Raw genomic sequence first — 10,633 nt, 5'->3', positions numbered from 1 at the left:
CTTGCACACAGTGGAAATCTGAAGGCAAGCCCGTCGCCTTGCCCACCGGGAACTTCTTCCTGCAAGGTCTAGTTGGCTGGCTTGGAGAATGGTCTGCAGATCAGCTCCCTCAGGCAACATGGGATGGGCTTACCTTACGAGAGAAACACAGCATGGCAGGTACCTACGCCCTTGGGGACCTTCCCAGCAGACAGTTAAATGGTTTGGCGAAGTGAGGTCTGAATCCATGCATTCATCTCCTAAAAAAGCTAGGTAAGTTAATAAAATTCCAGGCTTCCAAAACCTGTGGTATTGGATTTAAAGCAACGGATTTACAGATTTTATTTCTAAAACCGTTATTTAAAGCAGTGGGTTTTGCCTGAACACAAATCAACACTGAAAGAACATAAAGAGAACGGACGCGCTAGGTAGCGGCCCGGGGAGTTTGGTCTGACGTTGCAGCGGAAGGATTTGCTCTCGGCACCCACCCAAAACCCAGCGCTGGACCCCAACCCAGCGCTGGACCCCGACCCAGCCCGGACCGCGCGCTGACCGCGCGGGGCGGGGCGCAGCGGGCGCCGCCAGGCTCGGGGCCGCCAGGGCGCAGGCGCAGGACCGGGGCCGCGCAACGGCGCAGGCGCGGGCGCCGGATCCCATCAGTCTCGGGGCGGCGGGAGCGCAGCGGGCCCAGCATGTCGGAGAAGAAGCAGCCGGTGGACCTGGGGCTCCTGGAGGAGGACGACGAGTTTGAGGAGTTCCCGGCCGAAGGTGCCGGACGGGGCGGGGCGGGCCGGGACGTGGCGGGACGGCAGGCGGTGGCTGTGGTGCCGGCCGCAGGCCGCGGCCTGGGCCGGGCGAGGCGGGCAGGACGCGGCGGGCCCGGGGCACTGTGCCCGGGATGCTCTGTGCCCTGGGCCGGCCCGCGGGGCACCGCCACGCTGTCCTGGGCTGCTGTCCTGGGCTGCCGCCCCGCTTCAGCCACACGGGAGAGGCTTCCCCGCGGGTCCCTGCCCAGCCCCCGCCCCGGTCAGGGGCTACAGCCACATCAGGGCTGGGATCGAGCGCGGTCGTGGTGCCCGTGCCCGGCTCTGTGCGGTGTCACGGCGCTGGACACATCGCCCTGGAAGTGCTGTGTCATTGTGCGAGGGAGCTGCGAACAAGTGCGGGGGAAACTTCCCTCCTCTCGGCACTGAAGATGAGAATCCCCAGGGAAGAGGAGGAATGAGGGCTGGAAACTTGAGTGTGAGGTGCAAACGAATGTGAAAAGGAAATTATGTGCTCCGTAGTTACTCTGAATCACTTTACCTTTTGAAGCACAGATATTTATATGTTGATTTGCTTGTCATAGGCACAAATATACTGAACGGGGAAGTTGAATTCAGAAAAACAACTCACTGTCCCTTTACAGAGATAAACAAACATCCCTATGTTTGTTTTCTATGTTCTTAATTCTAGAAATTGTCTCAAGCTGTGGATAATGAGAAATTTTATATATAGCATGATGGATGAAAAGTTAGGGGCCATTTTCTGTAATGTCTTCATTACCTGTGGTTTTTCCGTGGCCTTAGATATCCGGAATCCTTCAGTACTGGTAAAAATTGTATTTCTCCACTTCTTGAGAGAAAAAGTTAATAACATGAGTGAAATAATAGCTGAAGTAAACTTAGAAGACTGTGTCCTCTTTTTCATATGTATTTCCTAAACAGGAAAAAAGTGTTTAGCTGTGCTGCTAAAACAAAGTACTGTGCAGGCTTTCTGAGTGGAACAGAGATTTTAATAGGAGTGATCACCAGCAAGGCTTCTTGCTGTTCCCTCTTGCAGAAAATAAGAACCTCAAAGAGGCCCATTTGAATCTTCAAGTGAGGTCATAGTTTTGGGGTGTTATAAAGAGTGTTCAGACCAATTTGTTACCTGCAGTACTTAGGAAAGTGCTGTGATAACTGTGTGCTTAAACCCATCCCACACTGTTGTTCCCTCAAGTTAAACCACCACTTTCAATGCAACAGAAAAAACTTTGTGTTTTATTACCTAGGTTTTAACCAAAGGAAACTAGATAATGCAAAGCTGTGTTAAGGGATGAAAATACTGGCTCCTGGGGTTTATTCCAACTTAAATTTTTTCTTAAAGCAATTTATCAAATCAAGTTTATGTATCAAAAGCAGACATATACAGTTTTTATAGGACACTACGAAGTATAGCATTAGCATGGTAGATTAAAGTGTATGGGAATCAATCACTTAAGAATTTTTTGTACAGTGCATTTCAGAGTATAAAATGTAATGTATAAAGTAATACAGGAGGTGATTAAAAAAAAACCCCTAAATTCTAAAAATTGTTTTTTGTTTCCCAAGTGCAAAAATAGGACAATCAGTGATCAGCATATTAAAATACATTCTTAAGGAGTCCAACCATGACAAAATTATAATTTTGATGTGTATTAGTAATACTTAAGGGTAGTGGGCTTTCAAATGCTGTTAATACTTTCAATCCCCAATAATGCTCCATTATTTTTTACTTTTATTCAGTCACAGGCATATAATGTAGCTGGGAGTGATAGCTGTATTGTGCAATTTTGGAGTATAGTATCAACATACAGGTGCTGTGGGATCTTGTAGCCACAGTGATGAGAATGTAATTCAGGCTTTATTTTCCACCCCTTCAGTGTGGAAGATCACATGGGCCTTTCTGACTCTTCATCACTCAGTGTGATTTGGAACATATTTTCACAGTCTGCCCAACTGATCTTTTATGATTGAAGCTGCTGTTTGTTGTGCTGGATACAAGTTAGGAGCAGATTTTTTTTTTTTTTAAGTTTGTGGTTCTGTCTGAGTTACTTGTATGTTTGCAGATAGGAAAGTATGACTTCGTAATTTTAAACTGGTTTGAACTTTTTTTTTTTTGTATCTTTGAAATCCAGATAAATAATTGGTAAAGCTTTTTTATTTTAACAAAAAAAATCAATTGTATATAAATAGGCAAAGCTTATTGCAGGCAGTTCTAAATTATAAGTCCTTCTCTTTGAGCAATTAGCAACACAACTAAATTCAAATAATGTGGTTTTTTTTAATCTGCATTTTCCCTTCACCTTTTCTTCCCATGTTTTTTTTTGTTTTGCCCTTATAGCAGGATTTTTATGGTCCTTCATCTTTTCCCATTATATAATTTGTATGAGTAGGAAAGTTTGATTGTAATGCCTTTTATACATGTGTCTTCAATCAGTTACAAATGGATTTTTGTGTCCTGGTGAATGACAAATATTAATTTTGTTGCCTGTCAGTGTTAAAAAAAGGAGGTGAATATGCAAAGACCAGGCTTTTTTCTTAGAAAGTTAGCTGTTCACAGGGAATTAGTTTTTAATCTTTTACCTCACTAGCTTCCCCTCCCCCATACCTCCATCAGTGTTTAATGTTACTTCAGGCCTTAGTCCTCAAAGTGTTCTGTAGAAGGGCAGCAGATGGCTCAATGAACTGTAAGGGGAAGAACTCTTTAAATACACTACCAGACTTTGAGAAAGACAAGTGACAGAATTAGGGGCTTCTTTTGTTTTGGTAGCATTTGAAAAACTTGGTGTCGTTCAGTAGGGGAAAACTGAGAAACCCGAAGAAATTGAATGAAGCCCACTTGTGTTTTCATGGTGATTCCGAGCTTTTAATTTTCATCAGTTTTCTAAACTATTTAGTTTGATCATAATTTTTTTTAATAATGATGCATTAAGTGAGCAATGAGTAATTTGTCAAGAATGATGTGCCAGATTACTTTTTTATAGGACTAGTAGAAATAAGGTTAGCAAATGGGCATTTAGTGCCTTGCCTCTCTAAGGAAACAGCTTCTGCTGTCTTGGGAACCCAGAAATAGCTGGTTACAGGTATCAACTGCTGTTTGCAGATGCCTGTTTCAATTTGCCTTTACTTCTGCATCATGGAGAAGTTTTTGGCATTTATCCATAGCCTGACTGCATCTGCTCTGAGTGAATGGAGGACCTGTGCATGTGTTTTTGCAAAAGCATCTGATACATATTTACTTTTTTATTCTGAAAAAAAGTATATCAATACAAACTGGAATCTCACACCTTTTGTTGGAGCTTTTAGGAGTCAAGTACTCTACAATAGTGTTACGGTTTGTCCATTTGTTTATCCATTTGTATGTCCATTGTTCAAAATGTCTTTTATGAATGTGTAATCTTGGAAACCACGATGTGTGTAATGATTTTTTTTAACCAGGTTTCACTTTTATTGTAATTCAAGAAATTGTGAGGCATGTTTTAGATCTTTCTGTCTCATAAACACTTGAATGTGATCCAGACTTCTCTGTTAAACTTAACAGAAGGCTGCCTTACTCAGAGGCTGAGCTAATCTGTCAGTAACACATGGTACCAAAGCTATGCAGCATACAATATTTAGACCTCTTTTTCTGTGTTTAGATTGGACTGGTTTAGATGAAGATGAAGATGCACATGTCTGGGAAGACAACTGGGATGATGACAATGTAGAAGATGATTTTTCCAATCAGTTGAGGTAATTTTATTTTAACTTACTGTTCTGGAAGATGGGTGAAATGTTTAAAATGGCACTGATTAGTTACTATTTCAAAGTTTGAAATCTGCTTAATTTAAAAAAATAGAGATCTGAAGTGGAAATAAACAAAAGCTCTACTTTCTGCTTTTCTATTTAAAACCTTCCAGAACCAGACTTAGAGATTACAGCACTCTGAAGTACTGATCAGGATTTCATCTTTTAATAATTCTAGTGATCCCTGAAATATGCCTTATGATACCGGGGGGACAAACAGTGCAAAGATCTCTGCAAGCTGCAACACAGTTCACACTTTCTCAATTTACCATTAGATCCCTTTTCTAGTGACTTTCCTGCATATATGTGAAAGTTCTGAATTGTGCTGCAAGGATTAATGGCAAGGCATCCAATATTATCTCTTCCATGCTATGTGGTGTGCAAAGTTTTTTCTTTGTACTTTTCAAATGGCACTGCTGTTCTTTGTCCAAATGGACAAATTTTCTAGAGATCAGTGATCTGTAATAATGTTAAGGTTCTCTTCTGTGTGATGAACATGCTGTTTATGAGCAACAACAGCAAAGTAATTGTTAATTATATGCTTTAAAAAAAAGTGATAGCAATTTGGGTACCTCTAAACCAGTTGCTTAATCCTCTTTGTCACTTGTTTTAGTAATCCTTTACTGATGCATAATTATAACTTAAATTGTTTCAAGCATCAGAACAAAGCCAGATTTTATAATTAATCCCTCAGTATGTTGCATGAGGAGCAAACTGTCTGTAATACAGCCTGCTTAAACAGTTCCTGAGTTGATCTCCCTTGTACTCCAGCAAAAGCAATTATTTTTGTATCTTCTACATAAAAGATCTTTGGTATAGTTTTTTCTTATGAGGTTGAAAGGCATAAAGCTGTAATATTGGAAAACAGGTTGATAGGTAGTGAAACAGACTTTCAAGAGGTATAATAATTCTTGATAAACATAATTGATCTAGACAGACCTTCCCTAACTGGCCTTAATTGTAGCCTGTAGTATTGGTGACTGTATACTGTTTTGCAATGTTGCTTGGTTGCAGGATGGTTTTATTTCATCTCTAGAAAGCAAATACTGCAGCCTTCCATTTTTAAAATTCCACTGCTAATTATGTAAACTAACCTGAAATATTTTTGGTGATTTGGAGTTCTGTATGTAGAGACACATATGCTAAGATGAGGAGATGAAACAGGGTGCATCTCTCTGTTTGGAGACAGGTGAGGAGCAAAGTGGGGACAGGCCAGGAGCAATAACAATTATAGTTGCTGACTTGCTGTCCTGGCAACTAAGGGCAACAAAACAATCCTTTCCCTCAGAATTGTTCACTGCAAGGTGTATTTCACCAAAACATAAATAAAACTACCAGAGTGCACTATTTTTAAAACAAAGAAAAAGCTTAAAATTGTCTTGGAAGCACATGCACTTAAATGATTCAGAATTGTTTGGTTTAAGGAAATCTTGAGAATAACCGTATAAGATAATACTTTGTTTTTTCTGGTGTGTTTGGAGTTGTGGCAGGCTCATGGGTGCTGCTTTGGGTCAGAGGGCAATAACTATGATTAAAACAAATATTTGAATTTTTCACTGAGAAGTCACTTCTAGTGATCTAAGATATAAAGCTGAAGTTCAAGAACTACAGAGTAAGTAAGGTCAAGGTTACTGGTGTGAATCAAAAAGCAATATGACATTGATATTCTAAAATGATTGTATATTATATAGTACATGCAATTTTTTAAAGAATCATTTAACAGGATTGTATCTGTGTGTTTCAGTATATCTATCTCTTCTATACAGAGCTGAATTAGAAAAACACGGATACAAGATGGAAACGTCATAGTTTTTGCAGAATATGGAGTGGCTTAACATGGAACTGTGGATAGACTATATTGAGAAAAGAAGAAAAGGTGGAAAATGAGAAGACACACCTAGTTCATTATCTGCTTGGATTTATTATTGTTTTGTATAAAAAATAAAGTTTTTAATCTTAGCCTCGTCATACATCAGCTGCTACTCACCTGGTACCTTGTAGTTTGGTTCTGAAATGCCTTGTGTGACAGAATTCGTGGACCTGCCTTGAATGCCACTAATGATCTCTCAGTGGGTGACGATCTTGCACCAGCTTCTGTCATGGGGAGCTAAATATGTGTAACTAGAATGAAGACTAGTGAACATTTCTGTCACAGGGAATGTGGAGGTGTCAAAAAGAAATAAAATACTGGTATATTCCAATTAAAATGTGGTAGAGATAGAAAGCAGTTTTAAGGAGTGATAAAGCGTGTTTTACATCAATACTTTGTTTCATAATTACTTGGATATTTTTGTTAGTAATTTCATGTGGGTGCTGGTTTGATAGACTCAAAAGATAAAACCTGCTTTAAAGTGTCCTATGACAGCAGAAACCCAAACTCTCCAGTCTGGTCTTGTCATTTCTCAGATCTGTTAACGAGGACACCTCTCTGGAGGTGAAAGAAGTTTAAGCCTAGGAGTCTCTGCTGAAATTGCCTCCAATTTGCCAGTTGCAGCAGTTCATGTGTATCACACGAACAGGCCTGCTGAAAACGGAAATCAAACTTCCAACTCGTTTCACAGAGGCCAGCAGATAGTTGCCAGATAGATATGGCAGTAGTGACTGGATTCGATTACTCTCTGAACTAGAAAACAAGGTGAAAATTGCAAAACCTGTGACCGCTTCCATGAATCTTCCCCAAAGGAGCTGTTGAAGCTGGTGTATGTAAAGACAGAGGGAGATGTAGCCATGATTCCAAATTTAATTTTATTTTTTTTTTAAATAAAGAGGCAACTGTAGTTACATACTAACAGAATTTGAATTAACTGCTTGCTTTTTCAGCAGTTCACTAGAGAAGTGGAGCCCTAACTGTTATTTATAGTGAGCTTTCAGAATAAAGGTATTAGTTGATGGACATACAGTTATGGTATTAAATGCTTTAACCTTGTTAACTAAATAACCGAGTCTCTTATGTTATAATGGCATTTATTAATGCAAAATGCTAGGAAGTTTCCCTTCCCCCAGATTATTAGGTGGTGCTATATTATAGTGGAGGCAAGATTCACTGTGACCCTTACTGCTTTCTGAAGATAATTCTGTAAAGACTGAGACCTTCCATTGCCATCTGAATGGCTCTGCAAAACTAGATGTTTCAGATGGTGTTGGATGTTGTCAGTTTGTCCAGTTCTGTGCTGCTTGGGAAAAGAAAGGGAGGCCCTTTCAAGTAGGCTTGCCCTAGGGTCATTTAAGTTGTTCACATTGAAATATGTGTCTCAGGCAGCCCAACTCCGTAGAATACATAGTCCTTGAGTTCATATTTTGATAAGTAGGAAATAAAAATCTGTCTGTTGAGTGGCAAATAGCAACACAAACATCCTCAGGTTAGTGTTGAGAGTTTAAGAAAAAAGTATGTTGAGTATAGTTCTGGGATTATTAATGCATGGGTACTTGGAAGTTGAGTAATGTGACTGACCAAAGGAGGATGACAAAATAATTACGGAGATGTCTGGTGCAGTCTGGAGAGGGACAGCTGTTTTCCATTACAGGATTTTGGAAACTTTACTAAAGCAGCCCTGTCCCATCAATTGCTAGCAGCAGGAGGAAGCCATGGAGGTGGAAAAGCATCTTTGCCTAAAGAAATCTTTGTTTTTGCTGAGCCACAGTTGTTAGTATCTTTTTCTGGTTTTTTCACAAAAGCAGAATTGGAAGGAAAACCTAGGCTGAGGTAGCCTGATGGCTCTGTGCTCTTGCAGTAATAGCCTTCAGCTGCTGGGTTATGATCTGAAACCTGATGTTTTAGAAGGAAGTTGAGGTGGTTGGCCAGGATGTCACTGTAGCGATTCACCCTGATGTACCTGCTGTTCAACCTTAGAAGGATCTAATCTTCCCATATGAGAAGAGGTTTTTAGATTGGCCATGCTGAGAGGTTTCCTTTGGAGGTGTTCCAGTGATCGCTATTACCAGAGGAATGCATGAAGTGTGGGAGATAGGAATGCTTTGGGGTTGTGAGGGAGGACACACTAAGTGAGGACAAGGAGTTGGGAAGGAAGATCTGCAGCATGGCAAGGGTGGGAACGTGGCGAAGAAAGAGAAATTTGGTGAAGATCTGAGCGAAGAAGAGGTTGGGCCTTCTAGTTAAGGAAGTAGGATGTAGGGGGGGGTGTGTGGTGATGGCTGGGTGTGGGCTGCTGAGTAGTCTCTGTTCACTGTTTTGGGAAGCAGATTTAGGTTGATGTCACCCTGTGTTTGGGGACCTATCCTTGTCTCAGCCAAACAGTGGGACTCGTGGCCAGTATCTTTAGTCTGAACCATGCTGGGATATGTGGCACATGTCTACAGCTCTCCTCTACCACGAAGGAGAGGGTGTTTTGCAGTCTGGGAAAGGTTGGCTTGCTCTGACCTAGATGCTGAGGATGTCTCAAGGCAAAGCACTGTTCAACTAACTTGGAGGAAAGCTCTGGAATGTTCCTCATTGCCAATGAATTTGATGCTTTTGCTTTGCCTTGGTCCTTAAGAAACCACACACACATAAGAAATGCAAAATCACAAATAAGCACAAAAAATAGTGAGCAGTCCAAAGTAAGGCCTCTGGAAAGCCTTTAGTTGAGCTCTTTTGTTTCATAATAGCCTTCCTCTGGCCCTCCCTCTCTGCTAGCTTGCTCAACAGCACCAACAGCTTCCCCACATTCTTCTGCTCTAGGGTCACAGTGCGTCCTGTTCCCCACTTCCTGAACTGTGTCCACACTGTGCTGTACAGAACGAGTAAGTGTGAGTCCCCACACTGCAGCAATCCGTCTGTTTTGCAAATGCTCTAATACATTTTCCACCATCCCTGGAAAAGGGAGAAGCGTTTCCCCCTTTTATAGTGTACAGTAATTTTAAGTGCTTGGTGTGAGACCCCAGGACCTCATCTTTCGCTGGGTTTGGTAGTATGTGAAATGCTCTGCTCATTCAAATGTTTCTTTAGCTTCAGTTACTGCTGTGCATATTCAGCATTTCTAAGGATCAGGATTTATGGGGTACCAAGTCAGCCACCCAGAAAATGAAGAACACACATTCTAACATTTGCAGCTTCTGTAAAGAATGAGGCAAGGACTCCACAAGTGGATACCTTTCCCTGCTAGCTTTTTCTTGAACCTTATTTTTTCTTATCCTGTTTTTTTCTTGAACACTAATAAGAATTAATAAGTCCCCCGAGGGATAGGGTGCATGTAGGAAAATAACGATCATAAAATTAAAGGCTATGAAAATACATATGTATGGAAAAAGGAATTTATATTGCACAGAGTTACAGTTCCAGCATTTCTTATCTTTTAACTGTCTGACTTTACAGACTTAATAATAATCTTTTAATGCAGGTATGATTTTGTGTTTGCATAATGATACAGCTAAATTTGATTTAATTTCAAGGCATGCAGAGAAGTAAGAAGATTGATGCCCAGAAAGTTTCTGTGATGGAATTTTACTAAAGAATAAATGTTATGTAACATTTCAAACACAGTGAGATCCTTCAAGATGAAGTGTGTGATATAAATGTAAAATATTTGCAAACTATAATTTAGCAACCGTTTTAAAATCACAATCAGTATTCCAACCTCTTACATGTGGCGTGTGAGATCCTTTGTCAGCCGAGAACTAAGGGCAGTGAATGTGAGATTCATTAAGTAATTATATAGAAACATTAATTTCAAATTAATTTCAACAGTTGTTTTAGACATTAGCAACCAAATTAAAGGACCAAAGGCAAACAGTAATGCAGCTTAGTACTTTTAATAAATGAAGGCATTTAAAGTGATTTACATAAATCGGATGATAAGTCCTCATTTAATGGGCTTCCAAATGCCCCCACCTCCCCTTCCAGTTCACCTTTGAGCGTTTCCAAGCTGTGTCTGTGCTCTGCATCTCCCCAGCTCTCTTATTACGTTGTGCTTGTCTCAAATCCTTCCTTCACTGCCTTCATAATAAACGGTCAGACTTTCTGGAATTTGTTAGCGTGAGCTGGAACCCTTTAAGGCTTCTGAATCTGCAGTGCTGGGAGGCATGGGAAGGGAAGGGAGCCACTATTGACAAGGCTCCTAGGAAAATAGATGGTGGAGAACAAAAAAAGC

General features: G+C 40.7%; 1 long non-coding RNA gene across 1 annotated transcript; it reads left to right on the top strand.

Annotated features, from left to right (window-relative positions):
- The first annotated feature begins 723 nt into the window (after window positions 1-723).
- Window positions 724-6,402, top strand: LOC113945238. The gene is made up of 3 exons (XR_003527008.1): window positions 724-747; window positions 4,400-4,493; window positions 6,292-6,402. It is a non-coding gene; the product is annotated as an uncharacterized LOC113945238 (long non-coding RNA).
- The last annotated feature ends 4,231 nt before the right edge of the window (window positions 6,403-10,633 follow it).

The sequence above is a fragment of the Corapipo altera genome, unplaced genomic scaffold, assembly GCF_003945725.1.
Source record: "Corapipo altera isolate COAL_440 unplaced genomic scaffold, ASM394572v1 44, whole genome shotgun sequence".
Lineage (NCBI taxonomy): Eukaryota > Metazoa > Chordata > Aves > Passeriformes > Pipridae > Corapipo > Corapipo altera.
This window is presented reverse-complemented; position numbering and strand designations above follow the sequence as displayed.